The sequence below is a fragment of the Mercenaria mercenaria genome, chromosome 1 (genome assembly GCF_021730395.1).
Source record: "Mercenaria mercenaria strain notata chromosome 1, MADL_Memer_1, whole genome shotgun sequence".
Classification (NCBI taxonomy): domain Eukaryota; kingdom Metazoa; phylum Mollusca; class Bivalvia; order Venerida; family Veneridae; genus Mercenaria; species Mercenaria mercenaria.
Window position 1 is genome coordinate 118,249,910 of NC_069361.1, and position 19,092 is coordinate 118,269,001.

Genomic DNA, 19,092 nt, shown 5'->3' on the forward strand with positions numbered 1-19,092 from the left:
TTCTGCACAAGGGTTTTTAGGCACTTTTTAGCCTGGACTTTGTCTAGCCCCTAAAACACATTTCACCAAATTTTTAAATTTTTTTTAAAGAAACTACAGACAAAGTCCTAGGAAAAATTTTTAAAAAGTTAAAAGTCTGTCATCCTGGTCTTCTGAACGGTCCGCTCTGTTTCCCCCTGGGTGGTAATCAATCGAACCCGTATGTGTATCCCCGAAAATTTCGGGAAATAAAATTTTTTGTGAAATTCTGTTGGAAGCTTGGTAAAAATCTTTGAGTTCCTTTTTCCCAAAAGGGATTACTTATAGGATGCTGATTTCAAGCATCAATGGGCCCCAAAATTCCTAAAAATTTTTATCTCTTAAACACCCCGTCTTAATGGGACTAGAATACACCGCGTAAAATATGTTAAAACACTGTTTATTGAAAATTCCGTAAAATGATCAAGGCTCTCCAAAACATTGAACTTAGTCCACCAAAAAAAATTATGTGAGTTAAATCCCAAAGGGTTTTTAACTGTAATTTACAAAAAATTAAATTTAGCGTCTGAGAAAAATTAAAATGGGAAAATTTCCCAAAAGTTTCGTTTAAAGGTATACCAAATGTTTCCATCAATTTAAATTTATTAACTAACTTTTTTGGGTAAGAATCCGAAAAAGCACTTTTAAAAATAACATAAGCGTCCCGATCCAATATTTTTAGCAAATCGTCAATGTAGATAGTTTTCCCGGGGTCCCCCAAACAACCTTCCAGTGCGTGGGCCCCTGTTGGCGCCAAAATTTACCCTTGGTTTTTCAAATTCTAACTATAATTACAGCTAATATGCTTGAAACCACAACACTGGTACAGTTCATCATTTTATTCATATTTACTTCACAGTTCATAGCATAAGGTTGCAGGTACACCGAAATATTAATACAAGTATCGTAAGTATCGACAATGTTGTGACCCTGAAAGTAAACAATAAATTACACTAAATACTTAATATGAGCTTACATATACATAAGCGGCAATATGAATTAAAACAATAGCAATCTGGACAGCATTGGAGACGATTATTCCTTATTCAATATAATACTCCAACAGGGAGTATTACACCAATTTTAAATATAACTCTCACAAGAAAAAGTCAGGTTCGACTCCGTATCAGGCATCTGGTTTCATACATATATTTACAACATATTATTATGCGTATTTCATAACTCTAAAAGTATACAATGTACATGATCAAGTAGCCAATCCAAGCATTACCTTAAATAAGCTTTTACAATCATATATAATGAATACAACATTTTACATACCGATTGTGGATCGAATCAACACACACACCGTCTCTACAACTGCTTTGTACTCTGTCCAACACACACTCTCGTGAAGGTGCTGTTATGCTGCAAATTAGAGTAACAACGAGTGCAACTAAGTACCATAGACTGTGATCCTTTATTGTTACTGCATAGGTATTAATTAGGTTTAAGAATAAGATTATAGAAAGTAAGAAAGTTAAAAATGCCGCCATCTTGAAAACTATATACATGTACAATTACATGTATTCCAAATATTTCATTATTTATAAAACACCAGAAATAAGCTTGCAGTCTATATTTAAACAAATAAAAACAAGAGCAAAGCATTCCTAACCTGTAACAATGACCATTACTGCCATAAATAATTAAACAGAGGAACCAATTCAACATGTCCGTCCTCCTCTACAACTGACTAGGGACTGATCTCACGTGACGCTTTCAACAACAATAAAAGGCGGGAGAATTGCCAATGTTGGTCCAAGGGAGATAACTAGTACTTGATTATGTAAATAATCCAACCTGGTTACATATACAAAAATAGTAAACTACTGTATACCATAGAATACAGTCCTTGAAAGAAAACTCCCTAAACTTATGGCCAGGCCCCTTGTTCACAAAACATTTTCAGACTCAACTGAGTTTGATAATGAAACTTAATTTCTCATTTATATCGAAATAACATGTTTAAAACTAAATTTTAAGTTGATAACTATTTCAAAGTGATTATTCGGTATTGATGGTCAATCTCATTTGAAATTTAACGTTGAAGTTTTGGTAAAACTGATATTAAAATTTCAAACTCAAACTCAGCTGAGATCGAAAAATGAGCATTTGTCCCCACATTTCTGCCTTTCATTATTTATAAACTGGGGTTCAATGCTCAAATGTTCCGGGTTCACACATAAAGAAAAGTGGCATATATGCGACACATGTAGGCCTTCGGGTATTTTGATGTATGGAAGGCCGTACACGCCGTAATGTTACAATGTAAGTCTATGGGAAAACAATTGGTGGTCTCTAACCTATTGGACCCGTAATAGAGTACCTTCTTTTTGAAGAGTATTCAATTCCTACCATAAACTTACTTTGACTGCAGTTTTCAAGGGGGCGTAGGTTCAAGCCCCACTGGGACCAAATTTTTTCATTTTATAAGCGATTTCTTGCTGTTCAAAGTGAATTTACCTCTGAATCAGGAGAGGTAGAGTTAGACATCTTTAAAAATACTGAGTTACATGTGGTAAAAGTTCTCTATTTTGCCTTCATTCTTAGATTACATATTGTGGAAGAAATGCAGGTAGGTTTTACTTCTGCCCCAAGGTCATTTTTGAATGAAGTGAGCAAAATTCAAAACAGACCCACAGGATTCGACCTTAATTTTTCAATGTTGGAGTTAGAATTCTGTCTAATAAAATCTGTTTACTTGATGCACCCTAGAAAAAAAAAGATATTTACAGTTTTATTTTATGTTTTATAATTGTTTAACAATAGTTTAATGTTTCTTTTATCAAAATTAATGCTGTAATGAATTCTCTGCAAATGTTTTAGATAGTGGCCATCACACTGAAATTTGTCTCTACTTGAGCTTGAGGAAATTCCATAAATCATACAAAATTTACAAAAAAAAAAAACAGCACGGTAGAAGTTGTTTAAAATTGCAACACAGTTCGAAACATGGTCAACTTTAAGAATATACCAAGCAAATGCCATTTTTAAACATTACTATTAATGGTCAAATACCTTAACAGAGGATATTACAATAATGGTACTGAAGTAGTTTGATGAAAATCCATTCTGCAGGCCATGAGAAGAACTTCTTCTAATGTTTTTCTATTTTTAACTCTGGTTGCACCTAAAAGGGACACAGGGCTCCCACTGGAATAAATGCAAGAGAGAACCTTTTAATGATCCACCAAGCAGTTCATAAGAAGAATTTGTTCAATATTTTTTCTTTTGTCTTTTACCTCTGACAGCTCCTTAAAGGCGCAAGGGCCCCCAACCCTTTTCTATCTAAATGAATTTGGGAAAGGACATGATGCTACAGGCCAACACTGATGATCTTTATACAATTCATGAGAAGAAATGTTTAAAGGCTTTTTTCCTATTATTAGCTCCATCAGCCCTATAAAGGGGCAAACTGCTCACATTAGAACAAATCTGAGAGAAGATGTTACAATGATGCTACAGAGAGAACCTTATAATGATCCTATAGACCAAGGTTGATGAATATCTATCAAGCAGTTCATGAGAAGAAGTCCTTCGAAGTTTTTTTTTCTATTTTTAGCCCTAGCAGTCCCTCAATATTTCAGCAGATGTGCTGATATTTCATACAATTCATCATGCCCTCTCACTATGACTGCCACCATAAAATAAAGCATTTATTCAATTCTATTTTATTCTACCTCAGTATGGAACATTACAAAGTTTTTAAGTCTGAGTCAACTGACCTTTGCTTTGGCAAAGTTTGCACTTCTTACATCTTTTTAGCAGGCATTTATCATAACTGTTCAATGGATGTTAACCATTCTTTGTGGAAAGACTTTCACTGAATTGTTATTTTCATACCAGAAATGGAGCAGATTAAGGTAGAGACTGCAGACATTTGATTTCAATTTTGTCCAAGCTGAAATGGCATCACTTGTTCTGTACATGAATGCCAGTTAGCAACTATGATTTATATCACACAGAAGTCAAATTGTAAGGAAGGATTAATGTTTTTATTGCAATATATAAGCAATTCATTATTGTGTTTCACTGAAGTGAGCAATCGGCGGGGGAATTTACAAATCAGTAAAATGTGAGTTATTATTTTTGTATCGAAAAGCTACTTTATCAAATATTTTGTTCTTAACAGGTTTTATTGGTTGCAAAATAAAAAAAACCCTTTCAATAAGTTGACTCCCCTTGGCAAAGCCTAGGATGGATAAACCTTTCTCCAACTTGCTGTATTGCTGTATAAATTTAAAGGCACTCGCTACAGTTTTTCCGGACGGGTCGATATTTACCCCCAATACCGTGCCAATTTGGTTTCGATGTAGCTCACTGCAGTGTTGGTGCGGTCTTCTGCGCATGCCCGGAAGTGATTATCTAATGTCGCGTACGGCAAAAATTCGCAAATTATTGTATGGTCGCATGCATTTAATGTACAAAATGTATAATATACTGACTAAAGGTTAGAGTAAGTATCACCATGGTTACAAAATATATACATTTAAAGTACTTTTAGTTCAAATTGCTTCAATCCGATATATACTGGAGTCTGTTATTTATACCAACGCTCCAACTCTGCATTGAGTCACAGCTGTTTCTAATCCCGTACCGTATCCGTACCGTACATTCGTAAACTATAGGTTTTGTTAAAAAAAAAGGCGGAAACTTTCATCGTTCTATGACAACAAAATGCTTCTGAAACACCTTAAAATCCGGTTATTAAGAAATCTGCCGTTGGATAATTTTATATATACATTTCTAAGTCATTTGCTCAAACACTGAAAGAGTATTTCGTGCCAACCTGCGTTGTATAAATGCCCGCCACACCCCACCTCGTTGTAATTTGATTTAAGCGAAATCTAGTATGGTGACCTATCAATTTTCTTTTTGTTTTAGATTAGGTAGACATAACCAAAGGTATGTGCATAGTTTGATTAAATTCTATTATGTGAAACTAGATAAAACAGCAGAAGTACCAACTTAAAACTGACAAAAATATGCAAAAACAGCCCTTGGATCTACTAAACAAGTATTCCTTTCTTTACAAAATCATGTTCTTTTGATTTCTCTGAGCATGTTTCAAATAGATATATTGTTTTCCGTTATAAAAATGCTTAGATAATCAAATTTATGCTGATTATTGTACTTTAATGAAATATATTTTAGGATTACAGAAATTTTGAAAAATGTTTAAAATAGCACCATATCTAGGGGCAAATTAAATTGAAACAAAGCTGGTGACCTAGTATTTTTATTTCATTTTTCAATACATCATAACATGATCTTTTAATACAAAACATTTCATCAAAATCTATTATTGAGAAAAAAATTACGAAACTGTAGCGAGCGTCCTTAAGTTAAGAAGACAGTAACCTAATATCCTATTTGCAACCCATGACTGTTTCAAGAAATATGTCATTTTTTGTCTTTAATAGGAATGAAGCAGTCAATTTCTAATTAGTATTTCATTTTAGCCATCCTTTTATAACAAAATGTAGAATTGAGCCAAAAAAAGCCTCTCTGACAACAGGTATGGCCTTGACATTCAAAGCAGACTTGCATATTAAAGAAAATCTTTGACATATTCGGGATCTAAACTTTGGAACTCACTTTTGATATTTAATTTAGGAACTAGAATTTGTTTTTTATGGAAACTGTATATCTCCCACCACATAGCATGCAGACATTGTAAAATGCCACAAATTAAGTGCCATAACTCCAGTAAAAATCACTAAACCACAACATTTCAAGATATACACAATTAGGCTTGGCACTGATTACTCCTGTGAAATTAAGTGGAATTTCAACCAGTGGTAGAGCAGATGTAGCACAGACAACATAGAATTTGGCAAATCAAGGGTCATAACTCTGCTGAAAATCAATACACCGGAAACTGTTGATGATATGCACAACTATGCTTCACACTGATCCCTCAGGTTTGGTGAACTTCAACCCAATTGTATACATCAAGTAGTGTAAACACTGTCAAATATGACAAATCAAGGGCCATAAACCCACTGAAATTCAAAGAACTAGAACATATCAACAATATGTGTAAGGCTTGGCACTGATGACTCTTGTAAGGTTTGGTGGAAATCTGCCCAATAAAAATTTAATGAACCAAGGGCAAAAACTCCACTGAAAAACAAAGCACTAGAAGATGGTAATAAAATGCACTACCAAGCTTGGTAAGGATCACTTTTCAAGTTTAGTGTAAATCAGTTTGGCCACCTGGTAGTGTCAGAGGGGTTGCAAGGACAAACTTTGTGAGAGACAGACAGACAGCACTTTCTTAAATGGTGGTTCAGGGAGAGAGTTTCTAAAAATACTTACAGCTTCCTACTCAATCCTCTATGTTTGTATATTTGTACAAGAGCTCGTCGAACATGAAATGCCCCCCTTGATGCATTCAGTAATTGCACAAGGAACAGAAATTATATGCTCACTGTAAACAAAAGTTCTACCATTCTGGTTTAATCTGACCTTGACCTTTAACCTATTAACCTAACAACTAACAGTGATCTTGGTACCATCCACTGAGCCATTTTTGAATGTTCCAAATTTCAAGACTAGCTCAAGGTCAAAATCGATGTCAAATCTCATTTCGGTAAAAAACAATATGTGGTCCAAATTTGAAAGCTGTGGCTTGAGAAATGTGAAAGCAGGTCACTAGATCAATTTCAAGGTTAAAGTTCATTTCGGTGGACAGAACTATGCATGTGCTTCAAATCTGAAGGTTGTAGCTTGAAAAACGTGAAAGTAGGTAATAGGTAAAAATCAATGTCAAATTTCAATTCAGAACACAAAAATATACATGCAGTCCAAATTTGAAGCCTGTACCTTCAAAAATGTTAAAAGTAGGTCACTAGGTCAATCTCAAGATCAAAGTTCATTTCAGTACACATAACCATGCTTGTGGTTCAAATCTGAAGGCTGCAGCTTGAGAAATGTGAAAGTAGGTCACTAGGTCAAAATCAAGGTCAAATTTATTTTGGAACAAAAAACTATGCATGTGGCCCAAATTTGAAGCCTGTACCTTCAAAAATGTAAAAGTAGGTCACTATGTCAAGATCAAGGTCAACTCATGTCAAGGTTCATCTTGCCACTCAAAACTATACATAAGGTCAAAATTTGAATGATGTAAGTTATGGACATGAAGGTTCTAAGTTTTTCCCTATGTAAGTCTATATGAACCATATGACCCCTGGGCCGGGGCCATATTTAACCCTAGAGGGTTAATTTGAACAAAATTGGTAGAGATCCACTAAATGATGCTACATTACAAAATATCAAAGCCATAGTCTTTGTGGTTTGGACAAGAAGATTTTAAAGTTTTTCCCTATATAAGTCTATGTAAATCATGTGACCCCAGGGCGGAGCCATATTTGACCCTAGGGGAATAATTTGAACAATCTTAGTAGAGGTCCATTAGATGATGTCATATACAAAATATCAAAGCCCTAGGCCCTGTGGTTTTGGACGAGAGGTTTTTCAAAGTTTTTTTCCTATATAAGTCTATATAAACCATGTGACCCCCGGGGCGGGGCCATATTTGACCCCAGGGAAATAATCTGAACAATGTTGGTAGAGTACCTCTAGATTTTGCTACATACCAAATATCAAAGCCCTAGGCCCTATGGTTTTGGATAAGAAGATCAGAAACCGTTTAAACTGTTCCTGGCCAATGTGACCTTGACCTTTGACCTAATGACCTCAAAGTCAATAGGGGTCATCTGCTGGTCATGGCCAAACCTAACTATCAATTTTCCTGACACTAGGCCCAAGCGTTCTAGAGTTATTGCCTGGAAACCATTTTACTGTTCCTGGTCACTGTGACCTTGAACTTTGACATACTGACCTCAAAATCAATAGGGGTCATCTGCTGGTCACGACCAACCTTCCTATCAACTTTCGTGACCCTAGGCCTAAGCGTTCTTGAGTTATCATCCGGAAACCGTTTTACTGTTCAGGGTCACTGTGACCTTGACCTTTAACATACTCACCTCAAAATTAATAGGGGTCATCTGCTGGTCATGACCAACCTCACTATCAACTTTCATGATCCTAGACCCAAGTGTTCTCGAGTTATCATCCAGAAACCGTTTTACTATTCAGGGTCACTGTGACCTTGACCTTTGACATACAGACATCAAAATCAATAGGGGTCATCTGCTGGTGATGACCAACCTCCCTATCAACTTTCATGATCCTAGGCCCAAGTTTTCTTGAGTTATCATCCGGAAACGGATTGGTCTACATTCCGACCGACCGACCGACATCTGCAAAACAATATACCCCTCCTTCTTCGAAGGGGGGCATAAAAATTGTAATTATATCAATAAAATACTGTTTAAACCAAATGGTGGTTCTCAGGTGGGCAACAAACTGCTAGAGTCCCTAGAGACTTTAGTATTTATCATTTTCATTTACTTTCAAGAATTGTTTATCATGCTGTGTCATGTATTTGCAGTTTTATCACTTACTCATGTATTTTTCTATATACGTAATCCATCACTGAACATTTCAAAATTTGTAACTGTATATATTTACAGTACAGCCTCTCTAGAGTGGCCCTCTTAAGCATAAACCTCACTATAACAACAAAATTTCCCTATACTGGAATATACTATCAAATTTACCTCTCCAGAACAACAACCTCTAAATAACAGTCAATATTTGTATCTCCCAAAGGGTGTTGCTCTACAGAGGTTGCACTGTAGATATTACAGAGGCTCACAGGGAAGACTTGGCAAGCCAAACTGTGTTGCCTCTCGAAGCAGTTTTAGTTATTACTGTTATTATTTTGAATCTGGGTCAGCAGTTTCAGAGGAAAAGATTTTAAAGTTCTCCATACCGCCATGTAGAGAAAACTAAGAAATGGTATGGCTTGAAAGAATTTGGTACATGATCATCCAAGGAATATTGCTGTGAAATTATTTTAGAATTGAACGAGAAGAGAAAACTTGCCCTGCCCCCGTCAGTCATTTTGCTTTTTGACAAATCAACATGGCATGGAGGAATTTTGAAAAGTGTTGCCCATGAACCATTTATCCCAAATTATATAGAAATCTGATTAGTGGTATGAGAGAAGATTCCAAAATTTTACGTACAGCCTTTAAGAGAAACTAGCCCCACTTCCTTGAAGTCATGAATTTTAACGAAACAAAACGACTTGAAGGAATTTGGTAGAGGGCCACCAAAGAAGCATTGCTTTTAAATTACTTTCAAATCCAGTCAGATATTTTCCATACAGTCACAAAATAAAAACTAGCTCTGTCCCGATGGTTTTTAACTAAAACAGAAATATATGAAGGAATTTGGTAAAGTGGCACTTAAGGAAAATTGCTGTGAAATTCTTTTAAAATTGGGCCAGCAGTTTCAGAGAAGATTTTCAAAGTTTTTCATACAGCCAAAATTAGGAAAACTAGCCCTACCCTGTGTTGGCCATGTCTTTTAATGGAACAAAATAATTTGATGGAATTTGGTAGAGGTCAACCAAGGATAATTTTTGTTAATTTCAAAGTCATGTCAGTAATTTCTAGAAGATAATAAAATTTTTCCTTTTGGTTTCTATGGCAACTAGAATTCTGCTATGATGATTAGATTTTAAGAAATCTGAAACTGATCTCCCAAGGAACAATCCTGTGAAGTTTAGTTGAAATTGGCATAATTGTTTTGAAATTTTGATTGATGGATGGACGACAAACATCCAATGATCCTAAACCCTCACCATGAGCACTTTGTGGCAGGGTTTCAGAAATCCCATGTCCGGAGCCCGGGGGCTACTAGAAAATTCTGTCGGGCTACTAAATTTTTCCAGAGCATGGCCGCCAGGCTACCTTGAAACTCCGTATCGCGTAGCCCGGAAATCAATAATTTAGTCTTCAAATATAATTTTGATAGTTGTCTACAATCCCCTTGTTTACCGAGAGATACACGCCCGAGGCTTTAATTATTTTACCACCTATTGTCACAATCAGCAAACAATTAACCGTTTAATCGTACCCGCAGGCAAATGTTTACAAAAACATGTGCACGAGAGATTTTAGACTGATCCAATAACATCAAAGACGCTGATTGGTACTGTTCAAAACAGTATGCAAACCAGTCTTAAAATTACGTCATTTTAGCACCACCTGCCAAAGTGTACTTTCGGTTTCACTGACCTCAATATTTACTGAGCGACCAGAAAGAACAGATATTTGGTTTTGAGGCAGTTTAGTGCTTACACTGATTTTTTATGCTTTTCAGTTTAAATACTTGCCTAACATGCAAAAAATCGACCATGATATAGCAAAATATCAGAAAGTATACAGAATTTCGGGCAAACATAAATTCTGATAAGTGAATACACAATGCCAAGAAACTGAGAGACGTTACATACGCGGTTCTAGTCCGTTTATTAAACTAGAAATTATAAGATGTTAAGAATCAGACAGAATTATTATGTCAACTTTAAATAATTTTGAGATAGATTACAATTCATACAGCTCTAAGGATTTTGCAAGTTTATAAAAATTGATTTGCATTCCTTTTATATTGCCATGTTGCAATAATTATTAGGAGAATATTTCTCAGTTTAAATACATGTAGTTTTATTCTTTAAAAAGAGAAAAAGGAGTAATGATAAGACAACAAAATTAAGTATAACAAAGTGCGTATGGTTAAAATTATGAAACCTCTAATAATTTAATCATTCCATCCACTGTAGTATAGAAATACATAGTAAATAAACTGAAATGGCCATTGCCAAATAAACTTAATGTTCAGGCTACCAGACAAAAATATTTGTAGCCCAATGGGCTACCAATAAATTTGCAGATTTCTGAAACCCTGTTTGTGGTCAGGTGAACTTAAAAGGCTTTCTATCAATGAAGAACAAGAGGGTCATGATGACCCTGGATCGCTCACCCGAGTAATATGAGCTACATGTTTCAAATGTCAAACTGATGATTTTTAGAAATTTTTTGGAAGATTTTCCGATGTACAATCAAGTAACCCCTGGGGCGGGGCCAATTTTACCACGGGGGTGGGTCATGATTTCAACAAAGTTTGTAGAAGTGTACTAGGCAATGTAACATATAAACTATCTAAGATCTATGCCTTCTGGTTTATTTTTAGCAAATTTATGAAGATATCCCTATGTACAATCAAGTAACCCCTGGGCCTGGGTCAATTTGACCCTGGGGGTCAAGATTTGAACAAATTTTGTAGAGGTCCACTAGACAATGCTTCATGTCTAATATCTAAGCTCTAGGCCTTCTGGTTTATTTTTAGAAATTTTTTGAAATTTTTTCTATGTACAACCAAGTAACCCTATGGGGTGGGGTCAATTTGACCCCGGGGGTCATGATTTGAACAAATTTTGCATTCATTTTTATAAATTTTTTGAAGATTTTCCTATGAAAAATCAAGTGACCCCTTGGGGGTGGGGGGGGGGGGTCATGATTTGAACAAATTTTGTAGAATTCTACTAGGCAATGCTAAGTGTCAAATATCTAAGATCTAGGCCTTCTGGTTTATTTTAAGAAAATTTTTGAAGATTTTCCTATGTAAAATCAAGTGACCCCTTGGGGTCATGATTTGAACAAATTTTGTAGAGGTCAACTAGGCAATGCTACATGTGAAATATCTAAGCTCTAGGCCTTCTGATTTTTCTATGTACAATCAAGTAACACCATAGGACAGAATCAATTTGACCCCGGGGGTCATGATTTGAATGAATTTTGTAGAGGTCCACTAGGCAATGCTACATGTGAAATATCTAAGCTCTAGGACTTCTGGTTTATTTTTAGCAAATTTTTGAAGACTTTTCTATGTAAAATCAAGTGACCCCTGGGGCGGGGTCAATTTAGACCCCGGGGGTCATGATTTGAAATTATTTTGTAGAGGTCCACTAGGCAATACTACATGTGAAATATCTAAAATCTAGGCCTTCTGGTTTATTTTTTTTAAAAAATTGAAGATTTTCCTATAAAAATCTAAGAAAAATGTAAGCTCTAGGGCTTCTACTTTTTGAGAAGAAGATTTTTTTAAGATTTTCCTATGTAAAATCAAGTGACCCCTGGGGAGGGGTCAATTTTGACCCCGGGGTCATGATTTGAACAAATTTGGTAGAGGTCCACTAGGCAATGTTTCACACCAAATATCTAAGCTCTAGGGCTTCTGGTTTTTGAGAAGATTTTTAAAGTTTTTCCTTTTGGTTGCCATGGCAACCAGAGTTCTGCATGGAATTCAATTCTTTGAACAACTACATAGAGCTTTACCCAAGGAACATTCCTGTGAAGTTTGGATGAAACTGGCCTAGTGGTTTATGAGGAGATGTGATTTAAAGTAAAAGTTTACGGACACCGGACAGTGAGTGATCAGAATAGCTCACCCTGAGCCTGAGCTAAAAACTAGAGCTGTCACAGGAGTGACGAATTATACCCTCGCAATATGGCCTTGGCAGAGAAGTAAGTCAATGTCAAAGTTGAACCTGTCCTATATTTGAAGATGTTACACCTGTGTATCAAAATGATTTAAACCTGTCAACCTTGCAAAAATGTTCTACTCTACTGGGTCAATGTGGCCTTGACCTTTGACCTACTGACCTCAAAATCAATAGGGGTCATCTACTGGTCATGATCAACCACCATATTAAGTTTTATGATCCAATGCCCAAGCGTTCTAAAGTTACTGTCCAGAGAGGTTAAACTCTATGGTCAATGTGTCCTTGCCCTTTGACCTACTGATCTCAAAAGCAATAGGGGTCATTTGCTGGTCATGACTAACCTTCCTATCAACTTTCATGATTCTAGGCTGAAGTGTTCTCAACTAATTGTCCGGAAATTGTCTAACTGTTCCGGGTCACTGTGACCTTGACCTTTGACCTACTGACCTCAAAGTTGTACTCGACCTGTATTTTATGAAGTTACACCTGTGTATCAAAATTTATTGATCCTAGGCCCAAGCATTCTTAAATTATCATCAAGAAACTGTTTAACTGTTCTGGGTCATTGTAACCTTGACTTTTGACCTAATGACCTCAGAGTCAAACTTGATCTGTATTTTATGATGTTACATCTGTGTCCAAAATTTATGATCCTAGGCCAAAGTGTTCTAGTTATTAACTGTTCTGTTCGGATTATTGTGACCTTGACTTTTGACCTACTGACCTCAGTCAAAATTAACCTGCATTTTATGATGTTGAACCTGTGTACCAAAAATTATTTAAATCTGTGAGGCCTTTCAAAGGTTATTGCATTTTACTCCGGAAACCATGAAAACCAACGAGCTTGCCGACCGACCGACAAGCTCACTCCTATGTACCCCCCAAAACTTTGTTTGTGGAGGTATAATTACCTAAAAACGTTTGCAATCTATCTTTGTTACTGTGATAAGTAATGCCAAGTTACTTGAGAATCCATGTAGCCATTGCCAATTTGTTGACTGGACAGAATGATAGCCTGATAGACTGGTACACACATCACAGTCCTATAGACCTGTATAAATATATGATATGGTAGAAGTTAATTGGTTATAAAAATACAATGTTGTGCATAAAACTTTATAGTAATTATTGAAGCATCTATCTATTCTAAAATGCCAATGTAGCTCATACTCGATCCAAAACTATAAAACTGATTACATCCTGAAAGGAGACAATTTCTGTGAAAGCAAAGGCATTTTAGTGTTGTTTTTTAAAATTTGAATTGGCTCCCTTGAACTGTAAAATTTGTTTTATGAATGAAAGATGAGTTTGTTTGTTTTTAACTGATAGTATCTGTTCAGCTATTCTGTAACTCTATATAGCTTGTAAGTGGTAAATGATTCTTAATATAAATTATCTGGTTATTTATTAAATATTTCTATGACTGCCATGAAATCCAAAATTCCACAATAGTTCCCTCATACAGCATGTGGAGCAGAGTCTCTGTTCTTGTCAGTTCTGAATTAATGGTCTGTAGCCATTCTGCTTGACTGTTGCTTCACACTACAAAAAGAGAGATTTTTCAAAATAAAAAAAAACAACACAGAAATATTAGATGCTCATAATTATTTATAAGGAGCCACTGAACAATTTAATAATTACCTTAAATCTCGTACATGTACCTTAAAATTAGGGTCAAAATATTTTCTTATTATAGTTAAATTTTATGCAAAGTTTTTGGAAGTGAATCCATGATATAATAAATATTTAGACTAAACAAGAAATATTACCTTAATTTTTTATCTTAAAATTTTTACATCACTTTAACCATGCTTGAAACTAATGCCTTAATTTCAAATTTCATTCACTAAGGGCTTTTAAGTGTTCTTTTTAAAAATTGAGTAACCTCCCTTCAATTGTAAAATTTGTTTTGTGTTTTAAAAAAAAACTTCAGGTAATGGACCCGTAATAGTGTGTACCTCCTTTTGAAGAGTATTTATTAATAATTCCTACAATAAACCTACTTTGACTAATTTTTCAGGAGGGTTCAGGTTTAAGCCGCACTAGGACCAAACTTTTTTTCTTATTATGTGTTTTTTCTAGTAATTTTAACTGTTTTTCAAGACTTATTACCGATTGATTGTACAAAAGTGGAAATTTTTAATTTTCTTGCTGTTTAAAGTGAGTCTTACTTCTCATGTGGAAAGGTTCAGGGTTAGACATCTTGGAAAATACTGAGTTACATGCAGTAACAAGTTCTTTATTTTGCTTTTACTCTTTAGTTTACATATTGTTGAAGAAATGTAGGTAGGTTTTACCTCTACCCTATGGTTATTTTTGAATGAAGTGAGCATAATTTAAAACAGTCTCACAGGACTCGACTGTAAGTTTTCAGTGTTGGAGTTAGAATTCTGTCAGATTAAAAGCTTTTACTTAAGGCTGCCTAAAAAAAAAGTGTTCTCAAAAGTTTTATGTTGCGTTTTATAATTGTTTACCAATACTTCTAGTAGGCTTCTTTTATCAAAATTATTGGTGTAATGAATTCTCTGCAAATATTTTGTACAGTGGTTATCACTTTGAAATCTGTCCCTACTTGAGCTTGAGTAAATATCACAAATTATGAAAATAAAAAAAAAATGACATAGTAAAAGTAGTTTAAGAATTGCAACACAGTGCAAAACAATGTTGACTTAAAGACTGTATAAAGTTAATGCAATTTTTTAAACATTACTATTACAGGTCCAACACATTTATGTAACTATGTATTCAGTTCTTCTATAACTATGAAGCTGCATTAGATGAAAATGGTTCTAAATACAAATAATCTGTTTACTCGTTAAATGTTTTCTATGCTGGCCATCCAATGTGTTTTCCATATACACCATGTTGAACAAAGACCTGCATCTCTTATGATCTGTAACTATTCTGCTTCACTAACACTTCACAGGTTTTCACTACAAAAGAAGAGACTTTTTTTTTAAATATCAAGTAAATCCAGACATATAGATATACATTTAAAATGTTGTAACTAAGATCAGGGTGTTTACTCATCAAAATTCTTGTGAATAAGTAAAATAGTACAATCTGAAATTGACTAGGAGTAAATCCAGATATCAATTTTGTTGCATATGTATTGTGTATATAATGTTAATTTTTATTTCAGCAGTCAAGTTTTTGCCTACTTATAGTGGACAGTTGAACGTTACTAGAGCCAGACGACGGAAACCCAAGATATTCAACTGAAACTTGGAATACTTACATACAGTGACAGTGTGGACATGATTGTGTAACAAGGGACATTACTATGTCAGAAATATTTTCAGAGTTATGCCCCTTTTTGACTTAAAAATTTTAGTTACAGATTTTGATAAAGTTAAATATCTTGAACAATATCAAAGATATTCAACTGAGACTTGGAATACTTCCATACAGTGACAGTGACAGTGTGCACATGTAAGACAAGAGACATTACTATGTCAGCGATATTTTCAGAGTTGTGCCCCTTTTTAACTTAGAAATAGGATTAAAATTATCCATAATGACAATTATCTCTGCAATGCATTGATACATTGGATTCAAATTTCACATGTCTTCAGCGTGAGTAAATACAGTCACAAGTCCAGGTCCTAAAAGTCTAACTTGTATTTTAACTAAATTATGTGCCTTTTTATACCCGGAAAATTAATGTGTTAATACAAAGTACAAGTCTCTGCCTTTGTAAGTACTTCGGGGCTATTGTACCAAAACTTCACACATGCCTTGAGGTCATTGCATACAGTCACTGGGCCAACAATGCTGAATTTTATTTTAACAGAATTATACCCCTTTGTCTACTTAGTTCATATTGAGGTTTTGTATGCAACTTAAAATCTTTGAAAAGTATTAGGGACTTTTGGATTGAGACAACAAAGATATGTCAAGGGTCAGTGTATAAGGTCGCATATCTTGGATTTGTGTTTCAACAGAACTGTGCATCTTTTGCACTTAATGTGTAAATACTGCATACAAATTTCTGCCATTGTAATACTTTCAAATTACAGCAGGTTTTTATCATTTTGACCCTTACTGTGACACAGTTGTAGCAGTACCATCATATAATCCATTTTATTGACAAGCCTTTGAAAAGTCGAGCGTGCTGTCATCAGACAGCTCTTGTTCATTTTGAACTAAATGCATAATGCACATTTTAATTTAATTTGTACAACTTACTCCAAACCGCCAGGATTTTCTCGGAAACAGACATGCTTTGGTGATACACTAATTACTCACTCCAATAATTTCAACGATGTTTTAGGGATCACTTTCTGTTGGTTTAAAATATACGTAGCGTTTTTTCACTTTTTAATTTCTTTAAAGATGACATTTTGTTGTTTACACTGCACCAGAAGTTGATAATTTTAAACAACCAACCTTAAAGTTTAAAATATGGGAATATTAGCCAGACTGACACATTAAAGAATTCAGAAGAATCAGTTGTTGTTTATGCTAGTGAAATGTCATTGTGTTTCTGTTATTTTATATACGTATTTAAACGCTTGAAAATGATCAGATATGCTTATATGCATTATTTCAATGTGCTAATACGCATCTTATCTGGAGCTGTGACAGATTCATAAAAATCTTCTGATATTTCAGTTTGACAGCACTTGAGTGTATAATACTGATAATAAGCACTGTGTTACACTACATTGTATATACTTCAATTTAAAAAATGCCTTCAATAAGTCTGGGGTTATATGACAATGGTAAAATCATTCAAGTACATGTAGCTATGAAAATTACATGTATGTGGAAAGGAGCTTGAAAACTAACTACATCAAGAGGGGCCCAAAAGGAAGTGTTCTTGATCCAAAGCTGTTTGATACATGCTGCACTACCATGGATTTAAACCTCTTAAACATGGGCACATGTATCAATGATCTACCTGATCAATCCAAATATCCACTATAATTCCCTCTTCCACCATGTAGAACAAAGACCTGCATCTCTTCAATTCTGAAGTTACTGGTCACTAGTCACTCTGCTTTACTTTTACATCACACTACAAAAAGACATTTTTCAAAATGTTTAGAAAGATACATAATACAAAACACCATATTAGATACACATATACCACAAAAGAATGAAGCAGAGATTTTAGTGTCTTTTTAAAAAATTGAGTTACCTCCCTTCAACTGTAAAATTTACTTTGTCTTTTAAAAAAATGACTAAAGCGAGATGGCGAGATGTACGTCCTTGGATGACAAGAACCATCTGGAAATGGTGGTGGAACTCTATCAATATGGTGATTGTTAGAACTACTTTCACCACATGAGGTAGAAATTTCAGGAGACTTTCTTTCAAGTCTGGTTAACCTAGCATCAATACGACCTAGTGCGGTGATGACACTACTATTATCTTATATTACCCTTCACCACTATAATTAAAAGTAGAATCCTGTTGACTCTCCTGAAAATCGTCGTTTTCTTTATTCATGCCTGGGCTCGCACACGTGTTTCACAGCAGAACAAGACAAATATTTACTACGCATGCGTAGTAAGGTTACACAAAATAGTTCGTTTAACTTGACCTAAAATTCTTAAAACCTGAAGTTTGGTCACATTAAGAACACAATGATATGAGTTTTTGTTTCTAAACTGTCTTAAAAATGCAAAATCAAGAAAAAATATGTCTGAGTAAGGAATTGAACCTGGACTACCTCAGCAATAAAAACTTTCCTACCTTCTTGATAAGTATCACCATGGGTGAATTCATACTTATGACAGCTAAAGGCATTGACCTCCAGATTTTCGCTGAAAATGACCTTTCTTAAAAAGTGAAGTTTGGCCAAATTATGAACATCAGAATATGAATTTTCACTTCTAAACCATCTTATAAATGCCAAAATCAAGAAAGAAAATGCCAGAGTCAGAAATTGAACCTGGGCTGCCAAGGCAATAAAAACTTTCAATATGTCTTTACCAGTATACACCATGGAGGAATATGCATTTAACAGCCATTAAATATTGACGTTTATAATCAAGATTGAAGAGTTACAAGCATTAGTCAATTTTCAGTGTAAAAATGAGTAAAAACAACTACAGTGCATTCACGGTGCTATGAATCGCAATTTAACGAAATACCGGTATACTACAAAAAGGTGTTGTGGTCCCGGCTGCTTTCCTTCTTATTTCTATGTTACAAAGCCGCGGTTTTATGAAAATGCAATTTTACGAAAAATGCGCTCCTACGAATGTATTGTTATGCCCTTAAAGCCTGTTTTTGACTTGTTTTAGTTGCAATTTTATGAATACCTGTATCGTCAAAGTTTTCACACCTTCCATAACGCCGTGAAAAACGCTTAAGAGTGGAAAGTGTCACTATCAATTAGCTGGGCATAAACAGTAATTAAAGTGAGAAAACTTAGTAATTAAATTCAAAATATATACGCTGTATACTATAACACACTTTAGTGGTTAATTTTTTCTCATATAACTATTAGATCGGATGGCATACCAGACACACTTACTTTGATATCTATACGTCTCAAACAGTCACTGCATACAGAATATAAAAAATTCTAAGTCCTCATCATCTGTAAATTGTCATTTTATTATTCTGAAAATATCAGTGTAGGGTAGCTGAATCGGAATAGGCAATTGCAATTTTTAGTTCTCGTGCAACAATGTACC

The 19,092-nt window shown here is 34.8% G+C and overlaps 1 long non-coding RNA gene across 5 annotated transcripts in view; it reads right to left on the reverse strand.

Moving 5' to 3' along the window:
• Positions 1-19,092, reverse strand: part of LOC128547943 (uncharacterized) — a 58,366-nt gene that overhangs the window by 13,499 nt on the left and 25,775 nt on the right. Inside the window, exons 4-7 of one of the 5 annotated variants that reach the window (XR_008366798.1) lie at positions 17,346-17,462; positions 15,255-15,375; positions 13,906-13,984; positions 13,407-13,493 (exon numbers count right to left, since the gene is read on the reverse strand). This is a non-coding gene — a long non-coding RNA (uncharacterized LOC128547943). Of the gene's footprint in view, positions 1-13,353; positions 13,985-15,254; positions 15,376-17,345; positions 17,463-19,092 lie in introns of all 5 variants that reach the window. The other 4 variants (XR_008366797.1, XR_008366799.1, XR_008366796.1 and 1 more) reach the window with 4 other exon arrangements.